Source organism: Ornithorhynchus anatinus, chromosome 3 (assembly GCF_004115215.2).
Source record: "Ornithorhynchus anatinus isolate Pmale09 chromosome 3, mOrnAna1.pri.v4, whole genome shotgun sequence".
NCBI lineage: Eukaryota > Metazoa > Chordata > Mammalia > Monotremata > Ornithorhynchidae > Ornithorhynchus > Ornithorhynchus anatinus.
This window is the reverse complement of record NC_041730.1, coordinates 83621436-83644771: the sequence shown is the minus strand read 5'-3', so window position 1 is coordinate 83644771 and position 23336 is coordinate 83621436.

Here is a 23336-nt window from a genome sequence, read left to right as displayed (position 1 = left end):
CACTCCTCCAAGAGGCCTTCCCAGACTGAGCTCCCCTTCTCCCTCTACTCCCTCTACCGCCCCCCCGTCACCTCTCCGCAGCTTAACCCTCTTTTCCCCCATTTCCCTCTGCTCCTCCCCCTCTACCTTCCCATCCCCTCAGCACTGTACTTGTCTGCTTAACTGTATATATTTTCATTATCCTATTCATTTTGTTAATGAAATCTACATTGCATCTACATTGCCTTGATTCTATTTAGTTGCCATTATTTTCAAGATGTTCTTCCCCTTGACTCTATTTATTGCCATTGTTCTTGTCTGTCTGTCTCCCCCGAATAGACTGTAAGCCCGTCAAACGGCAGGGACTATCTCTGTCTGTTGCCGACTTGTTCATTCCAAGCGCTTAGTACAGTGCTCTGCACATAGTAAGCGCTCAATAAATACTATTGAATGAATGGTTTGGACACGGTCCCTGTCCTGCGTGGGGCTCCCAATTTAAATAGGAGGGAGAACAGGACAACTGAGGCACAGAGAAGTAAAGTGACTTGTCCAAGGTCCTAAAGTAAGCATTTGGCAGAGCCGGGATTAAAACCCAGGTCCTCTGACTCCCAGGGCCTGTGCTCTTTCCTCTAGGCCATGTTGCTTCTCTTGGGATGAAAGTGTAGTTGCGGTGACTCAAATATTCCCTTGCCACTGGATACTGAGCACTTTCTTTCTCCATCTTCTTCCCCTCTGATGTTAAGGAACATCACTGAGATCAGAGGCAAGAAATGTTGATAACTCATAGCTAGGTCCTCAGTTGTTAGTATGGTCAGTGAGTGTTCTGTCCTCCAGAATGACTTAAAAAATGGTGCAAAAGCCCTGGGCATTGTTGTGGATTAAGAGAACTAAATCTGTCCAGTCTGTTATATGCCCTCTTCATCATCAGGGGTTTGCTGAGTCTTGGTCCTGGATTACTATGACAGAACAAATAAAGCAGGAACATTCGTCAAGTCAAGGCAGACATAGTTCTGAGAGGTAGTTAAATGAAATGGGCTTTTTAAAATGATATTCATTAAGTACTTACCATGTGTCAAGCACCATTCTAAGTACTGGGTAGATACAAGTTAATCAGGTCAGACAAGGTCCTGTCCCACATAAGGCTCACGGTCTAAATAGGAAGGAGAACAGGTATTGAATCCCCATTTTACAGTTGAGGTAACTGAGGCACAGAGAAGTTGTGACTTTTTAAGTTAAGTGCCCAAGGTCACACAGGAGGAGCAGCATGGCACAATGGATAGAGCATGGGCCTGGGAGTCAGTAGGTCATGGGTTCTAATCTCAGCTCTTCCACTTGTCTGCTATGTGACCTTGGGCAAGTCACTTCACTTCTCTGGGCCTCAGTTACCTCATCTGTAGAATGGGGAATGAGATTGTGAGCCCCATATCGGACAGAGACTGTGTCCAATCCGATTCACTTTCATCCACCCCAGCACTTAGTACAGTGGCTGGCACATAGTAAGCGCTTAACAAATACCACCATACAGCAAAAAGTGTCAGAGCCAGAATTGGAACCCAGATTCTCTGACTCCTAGGCCCATGCATTTTTCACAAGACCATCATGATTTAATTGCAGTGATCATTTTTTTTCAACATCCCCTAATCATCACAGAAGGAATGAGCTACAAGAAAGCTTAACTGGAAACTTCATCGATGTTCTTAGTACAGAGCTGAGCTGAGGGGCAGCCTGACTTTGGTTACTGGCAATGACTTGTATTTTTCATTATATCTTCTTCTCAGCTTTGTTGAAAGAGACTGGATTTCCCAGTTCAAGAGATCATCTGAGTGCCTCAAAATGCTAAGTTCTTACCCTGATGCCGATTTGCTACAGAACATTAGCACTGATATGCCTGAGCACTTAATAGCCTTTCTTACTATTCAGGAAAAACTTGCTGTTCACTGTCTTTGACTGGACACTAGAGTCTGTTTTCCATTACTTTTGTGTGTGTGTACAGAGTGGAAGTGTACCACCATATCACAGTTAGGGATCCAGTCATCTCAGATGCATTATTGTCTTTGAACATGTGGGAGTACTTGCTTGTGACATGAGGGAGTACTCTCTCTCTCTCTCTCTCTCTCTCTGCTCCTTTTATGGTATTTGTTAGTACTATATGCCAGGCACTGTACTGAGCTCTGGGGTAGATGCAAGCTAAGCAGGTTGGACACAGTCCATGTCCCACATGGGGCTCATAGTCTAAATCCCCATTTTCTATATGAGGTAAGTGAGGCACCTAGAAGTTAAATGACTTGTCCAAGGTCACACAGCAGAGAAGTGGCAGAGCCGGTATTAGAAACCAGGTCTTACTTCGAGGCCCATGCTCTATCCACTAGGCAACCCTGCTTCCTCTCTTTCCCCTTCTTCTCTCTTCTCTCTCTGTCTCTCTCTCTATGTCTCTCTTCCTTTCTTGGTGAGCATCCATGAGTTTATGCTCAAAGGAATGCTACCAGAATAGATCCTGTGGCCATCGTGGAAAGTCTTCAGGAAGACTTCACACCCTAAAAATTCTCCTCTTTCTCCCTCCACCTTCACCAGCTGGGACTCTTTCATCCTGATGATCCCTCTGTCACTCCATTGTTTGATCCCTGAATCTTCCACTGCCCTCCTGGGGATGGAAAAGGAAAAGGCTGAAGAGAGGAGAAGGGAGCAGACACCTGGTCCGGTTTTTCCCCAGTGCTTTCCCATTTCTGTGCAATTTCTATATTCTGCCTTGCCTTGCTTTTCCCCTGCTTGAGTGAGAAGGTTAAACCACAGGAGGAGATCTAAATGGAGGAATAGTCACAGCAAAGGGAGTAGAAAGCTCTTATGAGCTAATGTTTCAGAAGCCAATCTCCCTCTGAGAGAGAATTGAATGCTTCTCGGATTGGTCTCTATTTCAGAGCTTCTCCGAATCTCATTCTCCAAATTATCTTTCGATTCTTTTAACATGCTCGGTCCTCCCTGCACTATATTTCTCCATGTTCATTCTCTAGACCTTAATAAGCTTCCAACATTTTAGGCAGAAAAAAATCTAATTTTAAAGTAGTATATTTATATTCTCATTATACTTCTTTGCCCGTGTCTCTTTCCATGAGATTATTACAGGCAGCAACCATATTAGCTTCCAAAATCATACTGCTCTTTAAATGACGTATACCATTTTTCCATTAAAAAAAATCTTCCCATTGTTCAAAGTTATTCCATTATCCCAGAGGTAATGTCAAAGATAAACAGAGGATTTGGACTGGGTTCTAATAACTCAAATATGGAAAGACAAATAAATACTAAAATGTTGAGTAATGGATATCTTGGATAAAATCTTCCAAAGTATCACTAAGTCTTCCAGACTCAGAGCTTGTTGTTGGGTAGGGATTGTCTCTATCTGTTGTGGAATTGTACTTTCCAAGCACTTAGTACAATGCTCTGCACATAGTAAGCACTCAGTAAATATGATTGAATGAATGAATCTCTAAGAACTTGCAGGGTGATAATTGTTGTACTTAGCCTGGGTTTTTGAAGATGGACCTATGAGGGTGGAATTCTATGCATGTACATATATACGTACCTTGTGTACATGAAAAGTTAATTTTTTATTCACCATTTAATTTTCACTTCTCCATCACAACCTTTTCAAAGTTTCTCATCTAAGGGAGCCACCTCATTCCTTAATGTCTGCTCTTGGTCAATTATCCTCTCCAAGATGCCACTTTCTAGTGTTCCCCAGCTACCTGGATTGGATCAGCTGCTGACAGGCTGGCCCGGACTTCCTGGGACCCAGAAATTTGCCGGATCTTTCTCCCCCACCAACCTAGCCCCTGTGGGTGCAGATGCCAGCCTTCATGTATTTAGAACATTGGGAATGTTGTGGTTTACTGGGCCAAGCTAATTCATTGAGATGGTTTGGGACAGTTTACACTGAGCCATATATCTCCAAATCTGACTAGCTGGGATTCCTCCCTCCTTTATACAAAATCTCTATCTACTTCCCCCAAATAGGGTAATTTAGATTTCTCACTTGTTAATGGAGAAGCAGCGTGGCTCAGTGGAAAGAGCCCGGGCTTTGGAGTCAGGGCTCATGAGTTCGAATCCCAGCTCTGCCACTTGTCGGCTGTGTGACTCTGGGCAAGTCACTTAACTTCTCTGTGCCTCAGTTCCCTCATCTGTAAAATGGGGATTAAGACTGTGAGCCCCACGTGGGACAACCTGATTCCCCTATGTCTACCCCAGCGCTTAGAACAGTGCTCGGCACATAGTAAGCGCTTAACAAATACCAACATTATTATTATTATTAATGGGCTTCCAAACCGGCCAACTATTGGCAGAATCTGTGCATTACTTTCTCCCATGCTCTTCCTCTCCTCCCAACCCTCTAGTCACCACATTCTCTCTTTCTCTCCAAATCAAATTTTTTGAGCACTTAGTATGTGCAGAGCGTTGTACAATGCAATTGGGAGAGTACAACACAACAGAGTTGGGAGACTCTGCCCATTAAGAACTTAAAGTCTATCTCTCCATCCCTTTCTCTTCTCCCCCTCCTGGGCCTTCCCACTCTCTCTCCTGCCACAATCCACTTGCAGTACCCATTGACACATCACTCTATTCTGTTTTCCCCTCCTCTCCCTACCATGCAGCCCTATTTAGATGTGGCCTTTGCGAATCTCACTCTACCATGAGCAAGCTCCCATTCACCCTCAACCTGTTCCTGAACCATTCATTTCTCCTCCTCACCATTCTGGAAAGCTGACTCATTCCAGATAACAGAGCAATCCCGGCTCCCCTTCCCAAGGGGATCTTTTCTTCTTCAATTCACCCTAACTCAGTCAGTCAGTGAGTCAGTCAATCATATTTATTGAGTGCTTACTGTGTGCAGAGCACTGTACTAAGCTCTTGGGAGAGTACAATATAAAATATAACAGACACATTCCCTGCCCACAGTGCACTTGCAGTTTAGAGGGGGAGACAGATATTAATATAAATGAATAAAATTACAATTATGTACATAAGTACTGTTGAGCTGGGAGGGGTGATGAATAAAGGGAGCAAATCAGGGTGATGCACAGGGAGTGGGAGAAGAGCAAAGGAGGGCCTAGACGGGGAGGCCCCTTGGGGGAGATTTGCTTCAGTAAGACTTTGCAAATGGGAAGAGTAAATTGTCTATCGGATATGAAAGAGGGAGAGTGATCCAGGCCTCATGGGGACAGGGAGAGGAGGCAGATTATTCCTTCCTCTGCTAATAGGATCATCATTATTAGTAGTATTTGTAATAACAATAATAATGATTATGAAATTTATTAAGCACTTGCTGCATGCAAAGCACCTTGCTAACCATTGGAGTACATACAAGATAAGATCAGACACAAATTCTGTCTCACATGGGACTAACTCTCCTGTTCAGATCATTTTTCTTAAAGAAACATTCAGTCCACGTCTCCCCATTCTTCAAGACCTCCTGAAATCAATCAGTCATATTCCCTGAGAGCTTAGTGTATGCAGAACACTGTACCATGTGCAGAACACTTGGGAGAGTACAATATAACAGTTGGTGGACACATTCCTTGCCCACAGTGAGCTTACAGTCTGGAGTGGGGAGACAGACATTAATATAAATAAATAAATTTTGGATATGTACGTGAGTGCTGTGGGGCAGAGGGAAGGGTGAATAAAGGGAGCAAATCCAAGTGCAAGAGCGACGCAGAGGAAGTAATAGAAGAGGAAATGAGGGCTAAGTTGGGTAAGGCCTCCTTGAGGAGATGTGATTTTAATAAGACTTTGAAGGTGGGGAGAGTGATTGTCTGTTGGATCTGGAATCGGAGGGTGTTTCAGGAGAGAGGCAGGATGCGGGCAGGAGGTTGACAGCTAGATAGATGAGATCAAAGTAGCTTTGCTTTAGAGAAACAAAGTGTGTGGATTGGGTTGTAGTAGGAGAGCTGTGAGGTAAGGTAGGAGGGGGCAAGGTGACTCGGTGCTTTAATTTCAATGGTAAGGTGTTTCTGTTTGATCCACAAGTGTATAGGCAACCTCAAGTCCACATGGAACAGAAACTCCTTATCATTGGTTTATAGCACTCAAACAGCTCTGCCCCTCCTACCTTACCTTGCTGACCTACTGCAGCCCAGCCTGCACACTTTGCTCCTCTAGTACCAACTTGTTCACTGTGCCTTGATCTTATCAAAATCACTGTGGACCCATTTCCCACATCCTCATTCTGGCCTGGAACTCCCTATCCTTCCATATATGCCAGACCACCACTCTCCACACCTTCAAAGCCCTTATTAAGATCGTGTCTCCTCTAAGAGGCCTTCCCCAACTAAGCCTTTTTTTCCTCTACTCCCTATCCCTTCTGCATCCTCTATACACTTAGATCTGTACCCTTTAAGCACCTGATACTCACCCTGCCCTCAGCTCCACCATATGTACATACATATCTGTAATTCATTTATGTATATTAATGCCTGTCTTCTCCTCTAGAGTATAATCTATGGGCAGGGAATCTGTCTACTAACTATTGTACTGTACTCTTCCAAGCACTTAGTATACAATGTTCTGCACACAAAAAACCTCCAAAAAATACCACTGATTGATTGATTCTCTTGGTCTGTCTTCCACTTTTCTGAGTGGCTTGGGTTCTTTTCTCTCCTTCCTTCTGCCTGTCACTTCTCTACACTGACCCTTGGAGATTCTTCGGTATCCTTGTGGAGTTCATTCATTCATTCATTCATTCAATAGTATTTATTGAGCGCTTACTATGTGCAGAGCACTGTACTAAGCGCTTGGGATGAACAAGTCGGCAACAGATAGAGACAGTCCCTGCCATTTGACGGGCTTACAGTCTAATCGGGGGAGACGGACAGACAAGAACAATGGCACTAAACAGCGTCAAGGGGAAGAACATCTCGTAAAAACAATGGCAACTAAATAGAATCAAGGCGATGTACAATTCATTAACAAAATAAATAGGGTAATGGAAAATATATATTTGAGCGGACGAGTACAGTGCTGTGGGGATGGGAAGGGAGAGGTGGAGGAGCAGAGGGAAAAGGGGAAAAAGAAGGTTTAGCTGCGGAGAGGTAAAGGGGGGGTGGCAGAGGGAGTAGAGGGAGAAGAGGAGCTCAGTCTGGGAACGCCTCTTGGAGGAGGTGAGTTTTAAGTAGGGTTTTGAAGAGGGGAAGAGAATCAGTTTGGCGGAGGTGAGGAGGGAGGGCGTTCCAGGACCACGGGAGGACGTGGCCCAGGGGTCGACGGCGGGATAGGCGAGACCGAGGGACGGTGAGGAGGTGGGCGGCAGAGGAGTGGAGCATGCGGGGTGGGTGGTAGAAAGAGAGAAGGGAGGAGAGGTAGGAAGGGGCAAGGTGATGGAGAGCCTTGAAGCCTAGAGTGAGGAGTTTTTGTTTGGAGCGGAGGTTGATAGGCAACCACTGGAGTTGTTTAAGAAGGGGAGTGACACGCCCAGATCGTTTCTGCAGGAAGATGAGCTGGGCAGCGGAGTGAAGAATAGACTGGAGCGGGGTGAGAGAGGAGGAAGGGAGGTCAGAGAGAAGGCTGACACAGTAGTCTAGCCGGGATATAACGAAAGCCTGTAGCAGTAAGGTAGCCGTTTGGGTGGAGAGGAGAGGGCGGATCTTGGCGATATTGTAGAGGTGAAACCAGCAGGTCTCGGTAACGGATAGGATGTGTGGGGTGAACGAGAGAGACGAGTCAAGGATGACACCGAGATTGCGGGCCTGCGGGACGGGAAGGATGGTCATGCCATCCACGGTGATAGAGAAGTCTGGGAGAGGACCGGGTTTGGGAGAGAAGATGAGGAGCTCAGTCTTGCTCATGTTGAGTTTTAGGTGGCGGGCCGACATCCAGGTGGAGACGTTCTGGAGGCAGGAGGAGATGCGAGCCTGAAGGGAGGGGGAGAGGACAGGGGCGGAGATGTAGATCTGCGTGTCATCTGCGTAGAGATGGTAGTCAAAGCCGCGAGAGCGGATGAGTTCACCGAGGGAGTGAGTGTAAATGGAGAACAGAAGAGGGCCAAGAACTGACCCTTGAGGAACTCCAACAGTTAAAGGATGGGAGGGGGAGGAGGCGCCAGCAAAGGAGACCGAGAATGACCGGCCAGAGAGGTAAGAGGAGAACCGGGAGAGGACGGAGTCAGTGAAGCCAAGGTGAGATAAGGTATGGAGGAAGAGGGGATGGTCGACAGTGTCAAAGGCAGCAGAGAGGTCAAGGAGGATCAGAATGGAGTAGGAGCCATTGGATTTGGCAAGAAGGAGGTCATGGGTGACCTTAGAGAGAGCAGTCTCAGTAGACTGGAGGGGACGGAAGCCAGATTGGAGGGAGTCTAGGAGAGAATGGGAGTTCTCAGTGACACCCCAACTGCCTCAATTCCACTAACCTTTACTCCCCCACCTCACCCACACACAATTTGGATACCCTCTGGATCTCATGAAAAGTGTCACAACCAATTCTAATCACTCAATTACCACTCAATACAAACTTCTAATTAGCACTGTGCAACCACAACCTCAACCTGCCTTCTCACTTCATCTCTCTAGCCAAAAAACTGTTCTTGTCTCCCTTAAAGAACTCCAGCTTTAATCTCCCATCCCCTAACCCAAGCCTTCATTCTCGTTCCATGGATGCTCACTCCAAAGGGGCAATGGGTGGGGGGGGGGGGGTTGTATCCTCGTGGCTTTCTCAACCAAACTCCCCAACTTGCTCATCCCAGTTCTCTTAAAAGACCTCAGCATTTCCAATCTGGGTTGGATATGATCTATTAGTTCTTTGAAGGCTTCCCTCTCCCAATCTTCAGCGACCCTAAAATTCCTCTCTCCCTTTTGTCCCCACTCTCTAAATGAAATGTTGCCCCTTTGGCCCTTCTGGACTCCTTATCAGACCACATACTCTCTCCACCACCCTCTCCACTAAAGTCGGCTACTTGCCCCATGTCAGAGGTCATGAATTCAAATCCCGGCACTGCCACTTGTCAGCTGCGTGACTTTGGGCAAGTCACTTAACTTCTCTGTGCCTCAGTTACCTCATCTGTAAAATGGGGATTAACTGTGAGCCTCATGTGGGACAATCCGATTACCCTGTATCTCCCCCAGCGCTATGTGTTCTGCACATAGTAAGCGCTTAACAAATATTAACATCATTATTATTATTATTATTACCACTTTTTCCCCTCCAATCCCAGCCCATGGGTCTCTCCCACAATATGCTTCCTGTACCCCTATGCTTGCTCAGAAATCCAAATATCCGGCTGAGTTCTGCCACTTCAAATTCATTCTTGACTGCTATGACAATGACCTTTCTCTTGCTCTGCAACACTACTTTTCCTCCCCCATGGACACCTATGCCCTTTTCCCCTACCAATTATTTCAGACTTTTATATTCCTCCTGAAGCCCCAGTGCCTTTATCTTTCCCATTTTGATTATCACCAACAACTTCATTGTTAAAACTGATCCCTCATTCACATCTCTCTCTCCTGCTCACACATACCTTTCTACCTGGGACTCCCTTCTCCTTCACTTCTGGCAGACCATTAATCTCCCCATAATCAAAGCCATTTTAATAATGTTGGTATTTGTTAAGCGCTTACTATGTGCCGAGCACTGTTCTAAGCACTGGGGTAGACATAGGGGAATCAGGTTGTCCCACGTGGGGCTCACAGTCTTAGTCCCCATTTTACAGATGAGGGAACTGAGGCACAGAGAAGTTAAGTAACTTGCCCACAGTCACACAGCCGACAAGTGGCAGAGCTGGGATTCGAACTCATGAGCCCTGACTCCAAAGCCCATGCTCTTTCCACTGAGCCACGGGTTTGACATCACATCTCCTTCCAAAGAACTTCCTTAATTAATCTTCCATCTCCCCTTCATGTAATCCCCCCAATACAACTAGCACTTCAGCACTTCTATATGACCTAAGCACTGGGCTCTCCCCCTTACCTCGTCCCATAACACTTGTGTAGATAACTTTATACTCCACTTCTTCTTTCTACATGTAATTTATGGTAGTGTCTGGTTCCCCTGCCAGATTGTATGATTCTGGGGGTAGAGATCATGACTACTATTTTTTTTAATGCTCCCATACACTAAATGTTCTCTGCACAATATATATACTCAATAAATCTTTTTGATTGATTAATGCCATCTGGCCCAAGGTTCTCAGAGTACCCCCTTTACCTCCCCAACTCCCTTCCGTATATACATTTAACCTTTCATCCTCACCAACTGTCTTTCAAGAGAAGGTTTCCTGCCTGCTTTCAAACATTTGCCTCCACTGCTATCTGGTTCCATCCCCTCTCATTTTAAAAATGACTTGTTCCCAATCATCTTCCCTCTCTAACAACTGTTTCCAACCTCTCGCTTTCTAAGGGTTCCTCCCCATCCTCATTCAAACATGTAAAACTCTCCCCCATGGTAAAAAAACCCCACAAAACCCTCCTCTGGATCCTAAGGGGTTCTCCCATTGAAAATATGAACAAGTCCCACATCTGAGATTTCAGGACTAAGGACTTGCTCTTTTTTCTACTTCTCCATTCAGGGGCTTCAGAAGGTTTTTTTTGTTTGTTTCTCTTCCTCCAAATATTTGTGAATAGCTTGTTTCTGATAGTGTCTGTCATCTCCTTGAGGGCAGTGACCATGATTTTCCTCCACTGCTCTCTCCTAAGCACTTATTACATTGTTCTACACACAGTAGGTTCTCAGTAAAAACCCTTGATTGATTGTTTCCCAGGTCCAGAACCTCTGCAGAGCCTGCTCAATAGTATCTATGAAAGGTTTCTTTTATCCTTCCTGTTTAATTTACGCATTTCAGTTCACCAAAGAGCAGCTGTTTGGGTATCTTAGAGACATTCATTCTCCTCCCTTGACCTGCCCAGCAAAGGTGAGCATTGCTTCAGTGACAATAAACTGACTTCATTCCAGATCCTCATTGTCTGTGATTCTGTCTTATTTGATGTTACAGATAATAGGTTGGCAAGCATGATAGAGTTAGTCTTGAAGTCAGATGTTACAGCTACAGTAGGTTTAGGTCTCAGTATTAAATGGAATGTTGATCACCCTGTAGGTTTTCAGGATAGCATAGCATCCTATGTTGATGCCATGCCCTATTGATCTGGCTCCCTAATGGCAGACTAGCCTTTCTTTTTTCCACTGACTTTTTGTCTCTCCTTGCACTGGTTGAGTACATGGTGCCTGGATAGCAGAATTCTGTGGCAGTGTTCATCTGTATGAAACTGATGGAGATCCTTGGCTGTATTTCAGATGTGATCTGCTATACTACCTCAGACCTCTGCAGACATTTTATGCCAGGAAGGTTGTGGATACTGGGAAGTGGTTCATACTCACCTTCATGTCTTCTTGGGAGTGGCTTCTTAGTTCTATCCATCAGCATATAGACACTTCTGTATAAATGGTTCAAGGATTTGGGATCATGGTTGGAGCATGTTGAGCTTGAAGATTTTTTCAGAGAATCTAAATGGTATTCTGGCACCACCTTTCAGTTTCCTTGTGTCCCTGAACACTGCTACATTGAATGAGTTGAACCGGATCTTGTATAGAGTCATACTCTATTCTTTTGTCATTGGGGAAAGGGTCAAATAAGAACTTATGGCTCATTCCCTAAAACAGACAATGAAAAATGTAGATTTCCTGTGAGAAATTGGTCTGAAGGTGAGAGATGAAAAAGTAGTATGAGGAGAATGGATGGGTGTGAAAAAATCCATCAGTCCCTCAATGGTACTGATGGAGTGCTTACTGTTTGCGGAACACTGTACTAAGCACTTGGGAGAATACAATACAGTAGAATTGGTAGACATTATTCCTGCCCTCAGGGAGTTCACAATCTAGTAGGAGGGAGGGGGAAAACATTAAATTCAATTGCAGATAGTGGGAGAAGCAGAGTATAAGGATATGCACATAAGTAAAGTGGGGTTCAGGGTGGAGTGAATTAAAGGGTACAGACCCAAGTGAGAGCAGAAGAGAGGGCAAATAGGAAGGGGAAATGAAAGGCTACTCAGGGACTGTTTTTTAGAGGAGATATGATTTTAGTGGGGCTTTGAAGATGAGGTGAGTGGTGGTCTATCAAATATGAAACAGGAGAGGTAGTTTGAGGACAGAGGAAGGACATGAGCAAGATGTTGTCGGTGAGAGAGATGACATCAAGGTACAGTGAGTAAGTTGGTATTAGAAGAGCAAAATGTGTGGATTGAGTTGAAGAGGGAGATGAGTGAGGTTAGGTAGGAGGAGAAGAGCTGATTGAGTGCCTTAAAGCTAATGAAAACAAGTTTCTGTTTGCTGTGGAGATGGATGAGCAACCACTGGAGGTTTTTGAGGTGTGGACAATCATGTACAGAATAGAGACTGGAGGGAGGGAGGTCAGTGAAGAGGCTGATGCAGACTGAGGTGGGATATGATGTCTTGGAGTAGCAAGAGAGCAATGTGGATAGAGAAGAAGGGGTGGATTCTAGTGATATTGTGAAGACAGAATGACAGGATTAGATGACATATTGAATATAGGGGTTGAGTAAGAGAGAGAGTGGGTAGGAAGCCAAGGGTTTTTGTTTTGGATATGTTAAGTTTGGGCGGGGGGGGGGGGTCATCTGATCATCCAAGCAGAGATATCTTGAAGGCAGGAGGAATTGCAAGACTGTAGAGGAGGAGAGAGGTCAAGGGTGGAGAGAGAGATTTGGAAGTCATCCACATATAGTTGAAGTTACCAGTTGTTCTAGGCAAAAGGAAAGCAGGAAAATTCTGAGAGCAAAATAAATTAATCTAAAAGTAGGTGTGCTTGTCAGAGAGGAGAGCTAGGGAGGCAAGTGGGGAAAACTAGTTGAGGGTGTGGAAGTGCTAGAAGAGAAATTGAGTTATTGTAGAAAGCTGTTGAGGAGCCAAGAAGGGTTTTGAGATGTTGAATGTCAGTTTTGGTGTGATGGGAATAGCTTGACGAGTGGCATCTTGCAGAGACAGAGCGAAAGGAGACTGGACAATGAGGTTCTGGAGTGCAGGTATGAGGTGACTTGGACCAGAACAAACGATTTAGTCTCAGGATAATAATAATGATAAAATGAAAATGGTAATAGTAATATGCATACTATGTAATGTAAAATAATAGATAACTATAATATGTAACTGTCTATTATAAATAATATAGTGTATTATAGTATTATCATTATTGTTACTATTAGTATCATAGTATTTGTTAAGCTTTTATTTTGTGCGGAGCACTGTTCTAACTAAGCACTAAGCACAAGTTAATCAGGTCTGATAGCCTCAGTCTAAGTAGGAGGGAGAACAGGATCACCAGGAATTTAAATAGCAGACCATGCCTGAATCTACGGTTCAACCAGCCCAGAGGATTGTAAACTCCTTGTGGTTAGGGAATATGTGGCTTGTCCCTATTGTGCTCTCTCAAACACTTAGTTCTGTTCTTAACACTCAGAAGGTGCCTAATGAATAGTGTCAATTTGATTGACTGAGCCCAAGATTTTAGGTTCTTGATGCTTGGAGGAATCATGTGAAGGTTGCCCTCCTGGACAACCATCCTCAGGGTAAAGGTTGAAACATCTAACCTACCCCACCCTCACACTTAAACCCCTAACTTTCACCCTAGTAACACACTATGGACTGCTTATCCATGAATATATCCAAACTCCTCATTTAGCAAAGTCAAGGCTTAGTGAAAGTCTTGGGCACCAGCCCTCTAGTCCTTGGTTTTTGCAAAGGTGGCTGGTAGCCAGCTAACTTTTTTCTGGGTCATTCTCTCAGGTAACCATTTGACCCTTGCATGATGAAGGTAGGGACACTCAAGGAACCTCAGAGAGAGAGATTATCTTCTCCAACAGATATCAGGCAGGAAGCAAGTGAGGTCTGGATTGATGGGAGCAATCTCAGCGACCCGTTGATGCATGCAATGGTCTGACCTGTTGGCCCTCCCCCTGTGGTGAGGGGTGGGTAGGCTCTTCGTTCTCCTATCTGAGCCCTGGACCTCCTTGCCTGCCTAATTCAACTTACTGCTGAGGGGTCTGTTGTTACTCAGAGGCTTGAACAGCTGAAGGCCACCTGGGTCCCTCTCTGCTTTCATCTCTCTGTGACAGTTTGGGCAGAGATTGAAATGCTGTTCCCAGCCCCCTTGCTTCAGGTTGTCTTTGAAGAAGTCCATTTTTACAGTATTTCAGTGAAGTGGTTTTTCTCCACCTTGATAGCTTCCAATGGGGGGTGGTGGGACCGGGGGGTCACGCTACCTTCAGTTGAAAGCAGTAATTCACCATGAAGGACTCTTCAGAGCTTTGCTGCTCGAAGCGGTGTGTCTCTCCTCGCTACTCTGCCTAGACTCACCCCCCCCCCCCGAAACTTGGGAATTCTCCCTCTCCTGACTTTAGGAAGGAGAGAGGTTTTAGAGATTTTACCCAATTAGCTGTTTCCACAAAGAACTCTCCCCTCTTTTTTTCCACGCAGAGGCACTTCCCTTGCTCCCCCATTCTGCTGTCAGGTCTTAGAAATCCCTGCTCATCAATCGCTCTGAAAAGTAGGGTAGAGATTGTCACTCACTGACCAAGTGCCAGATTTAGTTTCCCCTGTGGAGAAAGGCAAGCAACCTGCAGCTCCTGAGAGACAGAGCAGGGAGACCACACACATGCACACATACACACATCACATTCACACATGTACACACACACTCACACATATCTGGGTATGGAGCACAAACTCGGTGGAAGGAGAATATCCCCATGGTAAAGAAGGGATGTCTTGCAAAACTGGAAATCATAAATAAAGCCATCAATGGCATTTACTGAGTGCTTATTGTATGTGGAGAACTGTGTTAAGCCCTTGGGAGAGTACAGTACAATGGAGTTGGGCAATTCCAGCCCACAGCAGCTTGCAGTTTAGAGAAGGAAGTTTGGGGGAAGGGTCAAAGCTTCTAAGCAATAGAGTCACGGGTTCTTGTGACCTATGGCTGCAGCTGTAGCTTCTGCTCAGTTCCAGGAAATGGTGATAGATGGGCTCTCAGCCAGTGGTCTCTTGAGCAGGGCAAATCGGAGTAATCGTCCAGGGTGTCATTCATTCCTTCATTCATTCAATCGAATTTGTTGAGCGCTTACTGTGTGCAGAGCACTGTACTAAGTGCTTGGAAAGTACAATTCAGCAACAAATAGAGACAATCCCTACCCAACAACGGGCCCACAGTCTAGAAGCAGGGAAGTAGACAACAAAACAAAACAAGTAGACAGGCACCAATAGCATCAATATAAATAGAATTATAGCTATGTACACTTCATTAATAAAATAAATAGAATAATAAATATGTACATATATACACAAATACTTTGGAGCAGGGAGGAAGGTAGAGCAGAGGGAGAGAGTAAAGGTGATGGAGCGGGAGGAGGAGCAGAGGACAAGGGGGGCTCAGTCTGGGAAGGCCTCCTGGAGGTGAGCTTTCAGTAGAAACACTCTCGGGGATCCCATCGGCCTTCTGCAATCAGTGATTCCTGGAATTAGTTGGATGGGGGAGAGGAGGGAGAGTGGGGAAAAGGTGGGGGAAGAGATTTAAGGAGTGGTGAGCCACTCCTCTCCTTAAACCACATTGTTGAGTATTGCCAGGGGAGGCTCTTAGGTATGTTCTGATTTTCCCAAGGCTTCAGATCTACAGAATGTTCCACTACAAATCATAATCTGCAGCAGAGAGGGGAGTTTGCAAGGAACTGGATTCACAGCCATCTCCAAGAGTTTACATTTAGGTATTAAGGTAGAACAGTTTGCTGATCAGATTGGAAGATAACCCGCAGCTGAAGCTGTTGGAGGGAATGTACTGTTTGCAAATGACATAAGCAGAACAGCAAACTGGAGCTCATACAACTTGAAGCTGGAGGAGGGGACTTCGGTCCCTGGGGAGGGAGCTGGAGCATTGAAGATGAGTTGAAACTGTTTGCTAATCAGATTAGGAGAGTCTGCATGCAAAGGCCCTACTGGAATTGCATACCGGCTGGGCAGAAAGAAAATAAAAAGAGGATATGGAGCTGAGTAAGTGCTTAAAGAATAGGATACACCTAAACCCCCTTCACAGATGTTTTACCAGTGGTTGTGATTTTAAAAGTGCTGAGGGGGTGTAAAACTGCTGAGGTGGTAGTAAGGTTCATAGAATCCCTAGACTGTAAACTCGATGTGGGTGGGGAATGTGTCAGTTTATTAATGTATTGTACCTTCCCAAGCTCTAAGTACAGTGCTCTGTGCACAGTAAGTGCTCAGGAAATAAGATTGAATGAATGAATGAGAAAAAAAGTGAGTCGAGGAAAACCTCGTTTGCTTTTCTATTGGTATTTGTAAAGTGCTTACTATGCATCAAACACTGCTCTAAGCAGTGGAGTAGGTACCAGTTAATTAAGTCGGACACAGTCCCTGTCCCATATGGGGCTCATAGTTCAAGCTTGTTCATCCATTCATTCAGTTGTATTTATTGAGTGCCTACGGTGTGCGGAGCACCGTACTTTGTGGTTGGGAGGGAACAATGCAACAATAAACATTCATATTCCCTGCCTACCTCGAGTTTCTAGTCTATAGAGGGAGACATGCTAATATAAATAAATATATTACAGATATTTACATAAGTGCTGTTGGGCTTGGGAGGGGGGATGAATAAAAGGAGCAAGTCAGGGTGAAAGCAGAAGGGAGTGAGAGAAAGGAGGGCTTAGTCAGGGAATAAGGAAAAGGAAATAAAGTGAGACCACCAGGGCATTGAGGATGCTTGTTGTGGTAAGGGAATGTGTCTGTTATATTGTGTTTGTACTCTATCAAGTGCTTAGTATAGTGCTCTGCACACAGAGCTCAATAAATACTATTGATTCACTGACTGATTGATGGGGAGAGCTGTGATATGGTGAATCTGAAGCAAGAGGAAATGCCAGGCAGGGGGAAAGGTTTGAACAAAGGGTCACAACTGAGCAGGTAGAGAAAAAAGGACAAGGAGAAGGTTAGTTTGGGAGGAATGAAGAATATGATCTGGGGTATAGTGGCATCAGGTCTTAATGCAGAGAGAAATATGTAACCATTGGAAGTTTGGGGGAATTGGAGAGAAGAGGGCAGAAGGATATTTCACAAAAAATGATCCAGGCAGCCCAAGACAAGGCTCTGAGAAACCCAAGCCAGATAGTTGTTTCCTAGAAGGTGAATTAGAGACTTGAAATATCTTTTAGAGATTTCCTCTCAATCAGTCAATGACATTTGTTGAGCACTTACTGTGTACAGAGCACTGTACTAAGCACTTGGGAGAGTACAGTGCAATGGAGTTGGTCTACACAATCCCTGTCCATAAGAATTTTACAGTCCAGAGAGGGAAACAGATATTAAAATAAATCATTGGCTTGATCGATACTTATTTGAATTTTCACCCTTCCTTCAGTTAATATCTCCATCTTCTTTTTAGCATAAACCTATAGTTAACTCTTTCTATACATGCCATCATTAACCGAGATGACTTTGAAGACTGACTTTTCTAGAAAAAAATTCAAGGAATTATTTGGGTCAGAACAAATCAGTCTCAGGTACTATTTGTCAGGGCATCAATCAGTCAATCATATTTATTGAATGCTCATGTGCAGAGCACTATGGTAAGTGCTTCAATATGGTTCACTAAGCTTATTATTTGGATTACTATTGAATTTTTAAGCACTTACTGTGTTTCAAGCACGGTGTTAAGTTCTGGGGTAGTTACAAGTTAATCAGGTTAGTCACAGTCCTTGTCTCACATGGAGCTCACAGTCCAAGTGGGAGGGAGAACAGGTATTGAATCCTCATTTTACCGTGGAGAAACTGAGGCACAGAGAAATTAAGTGACTAACCCAAGGTGACACAGCAAGCAAGTGGAGGGGCTTGGATTAAGTCCTTTGACTTTCAGGCCTGTGCTCTTTCCATAATGGAACATTTCTTCTCAAGATATACTTGAAAGGAAATTCATCCCCACTTTTGTGGAGGGATGCTGTCCACCATTCAATGTATTAATCCTGTAACTTCTAGAGCAGGCAAAAAAAACCCCAAAACAAGTTAAATTAGTTCCTGGAACTAGCCAGTCTCAGCTTGAGTCTCAGGTAGCCAACAGTGATTCAGCAAACTCTTGTGTAAAGTCAAATCTTCTCGTCTTGGTTGTCAGGGGTTTCCATCAGCTAGCTCATTTTTCCTGATCCACACTCTTTTCCAGCTTCACCCTAGTTAGAGCTCATTCTCATCCCAAGAAAACCTCCTGACCATCCTTCACTCTTGGCTCTCCTATTCCCAAGGTATGGCTTACAAACCCTGACCCTGATCATCACCCCTTTTATTAACACAACTATATTGTATCATACTGTATCATGTTGCTATATTAGCACTACTGTATTGTATCATATTGTATCATGTTGCTATATTACCGATTTCGTTTATTACTGTTTACTGTTGTCAGTGCTGCCACCCACCTCTCTGGCCTCGCCATGTCCCTCCTCCCCCCCTCCCCCCTCCCGCCCCTTCCTATCCTCCCCTTCCCCTTCCCCTCTCTCGCTCAGCTCTTTCCCGCGCTCTCCTCTGTCTCCTCCCCCCCTCCTCTCTCCCGCCCTAGAACCCCACTTTACCAGCGCTACCCCTCTTCCCCCTCCCCCTACTCTTCCCCCCACCAAACCCCCTCTTCACCCCCTCCCCCCTTCTCTCTTCCCCACCCATGCCCCATCCCAGTCCTCTTGTCCCACCGCCACCCCTCATCCCCCTCTCCTCGTCCAGGGCCCCGCCACCTCCTTCCCATCCAAACCCTCCCCTCCCCCCGCCCTTCCCCCCCTCCTCCCCTTGCACCCACAGCTACTTTCAAGTGTGGCCTCTGGAACCCCCGCTCTATTACAGGCAAGCTACCTTTCATCCATGACCTTTTCCTCTCCCGCTCTCTCCTCCTCCTCGCCCTTTCGGAAACGTGGCTCTCTCCCGAAGACACAGTCTCCGCCGCCGCTCTCTCCAGCGGAGGCCTCTCCTTCTCCCACTCCCCCAGACTCACCGGTAAGGGAGGAGGCGTCGGCTTCCTCCTCTCGCCCCGTTGCCGCTTCCGCACTATCCCTCCTCCCCCCTCCCTCTCCTTCCCCTCCTTCGAAGCCCATATCGTTCGCCTCTACCACCCACTCCAGTTACTTGTCGCCGTCATCTACCGCCCTCCCGGTCCCACCTCCGACTTCTTCAACCACCTTGACCCCTTTCTCACCTTCCTTCTCTCCTTCTCTCTGCCCACTCTGATCCTTGGAGACTTCAACATCCATACGGATGTACCCGACGACTCCTCTGCCGCCCGCCTGCTATCCCTCCTCGACTCTGCCGACCTCCTCCTCCACCATACCGCGCCCACTCACCGACTCGGTCACACCCTCGATCTCGTCATCTCCTACCGCTGCACTATCTCCTCCCTCACCAACTCTGAAATCCCTCTCTCTGACCATAACCTTCTCACCTGCCTCATCTCTCACACTCCCTCCCCCTGCAAATCTTCGCTACTGCCCCACAGAGACCTCTGCTCTCTCGATCCCATCCGTCTTTCCAATAGCATCTCGCCTCACCTTGCCGCCCTGTCCTCTCTTCCCACTCTCGACGAGAGGGTCTCCGCTCTCAACTCCACCCTCTCTACTCATCTCGACTCTCTCGCCCCCCTTTCCCTCCGCCGCTCTCGCTCCACTAACCCACAGCCCTGGATCACCTCCTCCGTCCGCCTCCTACGCTCCTATGCTCGAGCTGCTGAGCGCTGCTGGCGAAAGTCCAAGCACCAAGCCGACCTCACACACTTCAAATTTATCCTTTCCTGCCTTAACTCTGCCCTCTCCTCCGCCAGGCAAAGCTTCTTCTCCTCCCTCATCGACACCCATGCCCGTCACCCCCGCCGACTGTTCCGGACCTTTAACTCTCTCCTTAGGCCCCCTGTTCCTCCCCCTCCCCCATCTCTCACCCCCAATGATCTGGCCACCTATTTCCTCACGAAAATCAACACGATCAGGTCTGAGCTCCCCAAGGTCACCCCTCCGCCTCTCCCCTCCCCCCCACCAACCCCCTCCCCTACTTTCCCATCCTTCCCTGCAGTATCCTCAGAGGAGATCTCCTCCCTCCTCGCAAGTGCCACCCCCTCCACCTGCGCCTCGGACCCCATTCCCTCTCACCTTCTTAAAACCATCGCCCCTGCCCTCCTCCCTTCCTTAACTTCTATTTTTAACCACTCAATCTCCAAGGGCTCCTTCCCCTCTGCCTTCAAACATGCCCACGTCTCCCCCATCCTAAAAAACCCACTCTTGACCCCACTTCCCCCTCCAGTTATCATCCTATCTCCCTACTACCCTTCCTTTCCAAAATCCTAGAACGAGTCGTCTACAATCAATGCCTAGAATTCCTTAACTCCCATTCTCTCCTAGACCCCCTCCAATCTGGCTTCCGTCCCCTCCACTCTACCGAGACTGCTCTCTCTAAGGTCACCCATGACCTCCTTCTTGCCAAATCCAATGGCTCCTACTCCATTCTGATCCTCCTTGACCTCTCTGCTGCCTTTGACACTGTCGACCATCCCCTCCTCCTCCATACCTTATCTCACCTTGGCTTCACGGACTCTGTCCTCTCCTGGTTCTCCTCTTACCTCTCTGGCTGATCATTCTCGGTCTCCTACGCTGGAGCCTCCCCCGCCTCCCATCCTTTAACTGTTGGAGTTCCTCAAGGGTCAGTTCTTGGCCCTCTTCTGTTCTCCATTTACACTCACTCCCTCGGTGAACTCATCCACTCTCACGGCTTTGACTACCATCTCTACGCAGATGACACGCAGATCTACATCTCCGCCCCTGTCCTCTCCCCCTCCCTTCAGGCTCGCATCTCCTCCTGCCTCCGGGATGTCTCCACCTGGATGTCTGCCCGCCACCTAAAACTCAACATGAGCAAGACTGAGCTCCTCATCTTCCCTCCCAAACCCGGTCCGCTCCCAGACTTCTCCATCACCGTGGATGGCACGACCATCCTTCCCGTCCCGCAGGCCCGCAATCTCGGCGTCATCCTTGACTCGTCCCTCTCGTTCACCCCACACATCCTATCCGTCACCAAGACCTGCCGGTTTCACCTCTACAATATCGCCAAGATCCGCCCTTTCCTCTCCACCCAAACGGCTACCTTACTATTACGGGCTCTCGTTATATCCCGGCTAGACTACTGTGTCAGCCTTCTCTCTGACCTCCCTTCCTCCTCTCTCGCCCCGCTCCGGTCTATTCTTCACTCCGCTGCCCGGCTCATCTTCCTGCAGAAACGATCTGGACATGTCACTCCCCTTCTTAAACAACTCCAGTGGTTGCCTATCGACCTCCGCTCCAAACAAAAACTCCTCACTCTAGGCTTCAAGGCTCTACATCACCTTGCCCCTTCCTACCTCTCCTCCCTTCTCTCTTTCTACCGCCCACCCCGCACGCTCCGCTCCTCTGCCGCCCACCTCCTCACCGTCCCTCGGTCTCGCCTATCCCGCCGTCGACCCCTGGGCCACGTCCTCCCGCGGTCCTGGAACGCCCTCCCTCCTCACCTCCGCCAAACTGATTCTCTTCCCCTCTTCAAAACCTTACTTAAAACTCACCTCCTACAAGAGCCCTTCCCAGACTGAGCTCCTCTTCTCCCTCTACTCCCTCTACCACCCCCCCTTTACCTCTCCGCAGCTAAACCCTCTTTCCCCCTTTCCCTCTGCTCCTCCACCTCTCCCTTCCCATCCCCACAGCACTGTACTCATCCGCTCAACTGTATATATTTTCGTTACCCTATTTATTTTGTTAATGAATTGTACATCGCCTTGATTCTATTTAGTTGCCATTGTTTTTACGAGATGTTCTTCCCCTTGACGCTGTTTAGTGCCATTGTTCTTGTCTGTCCGTCTCCCCCGATTAGACTGTAAGCCCGTCAAACGGCAGGGACTGTATCTGTTGCCGACTTGTTCATCCCAAGCGCTTAATACAGTGCTCTGCACATAGTAAGCGCTCAATAAATACTATTGAATGAATTGAATGAATATTTCCTCTTCTCTGGAACTCCCTACTTCCTTAGGTCCACCAAACCATTTCCCACTTGAATGCCTTCCTCTTCACAAAAGTCACCTCATCAAGAAGCCTGATAATTTCCCCACCTTTCTTGTTGTCTCCCCACTGGGCTTAATCTCAGTACTCATCTGTTTCCTTGTTGTTGATTGTATTTATTTACTTATGTTTATTATTAATGTCTATTCTCTCACTCTTAATTTTGATATATTTGTCAATTTATGCATATCACCTTCCCCATCAGAATGTGAACTCCTATGAGGAATAGAACCTTCTGTAGGTTCCCCAATTGCTCAGTACAGTCTTTTACTAATAGCGATAATAATGATATTTATTAAACACTATGTGCCCTCTAAACTGTAAACTCATTATGGGCTGGAACTATGTCTTCTAATCCTGTTGTGTTATAACAATAATAATAATAATGATAATGGTATCTGTTAAGCGCTTACTATGTGCCAAGCAGTGTTCTAAGTACTGGGGTAGTTGCAAGATTAATCAGTTGTCCAAAGTGGAGTTCACCATCTTAATCCCCATTTTACAGATGAGGTATCTGCGGCACTGAGAAGTTTAGTGACTTGCCCAAAGTCACGCAGCTGATAAGTGGCGGAGCCAGGATTAGAACCCACCACCTCTGACTCCCAAGCCAGTGCTCTTTCCACTAAGCCACCCTGTTTCTATTTTATTCTTACAATACAAGAGAATTCTTACAATACATTTCTTACAAGAGAAGCAGCATGGTTCAGTGGAAAGAGCCTGGGCTTGGGAGTTAGAGGTCATGGGTTTGAATCCCGGATCTGCCACTTGTCAGCTGTGTGACTGTGGGCAAGTCACTTCTCTTCTCTGGGCCTCAGTTACCTCATCTGTAAAATGGGGATTAAGACTGTGAGCCTCACGTGGGACAGCCTGATTACCCTGTATCTACCCCAGCGCTTAGAACAGTGCTCTGCACATAGTAAGTGCTTAACAAATACCAACAGTACAATTCTTCCAAGTGCAAAGGACAGTGTTCTGCACATAGTAAATGCTCAATAAATAGGATTGATTGATTGCCAAGCATTGTGTTATGCCCTGGAGTAGATGCAAAGTAATTAGATCATACAGTCTGTCCCACATGTCCCACATGGGACTCACCATCTAAAAGGGAAAGAGACTAGGTGATATAGCCCATTTTACAGACAAGGAAACTGAGGCACAGATAGGTCAAGTGATTTGTCCAAAGTATCACTCTAGAAAATGGAAGATCTAGGGCTAGAGCCAAAGTCTCCTGTATCTATGCTGCTTCTACTTTGTCATGCTGCCTCCCATGCACCA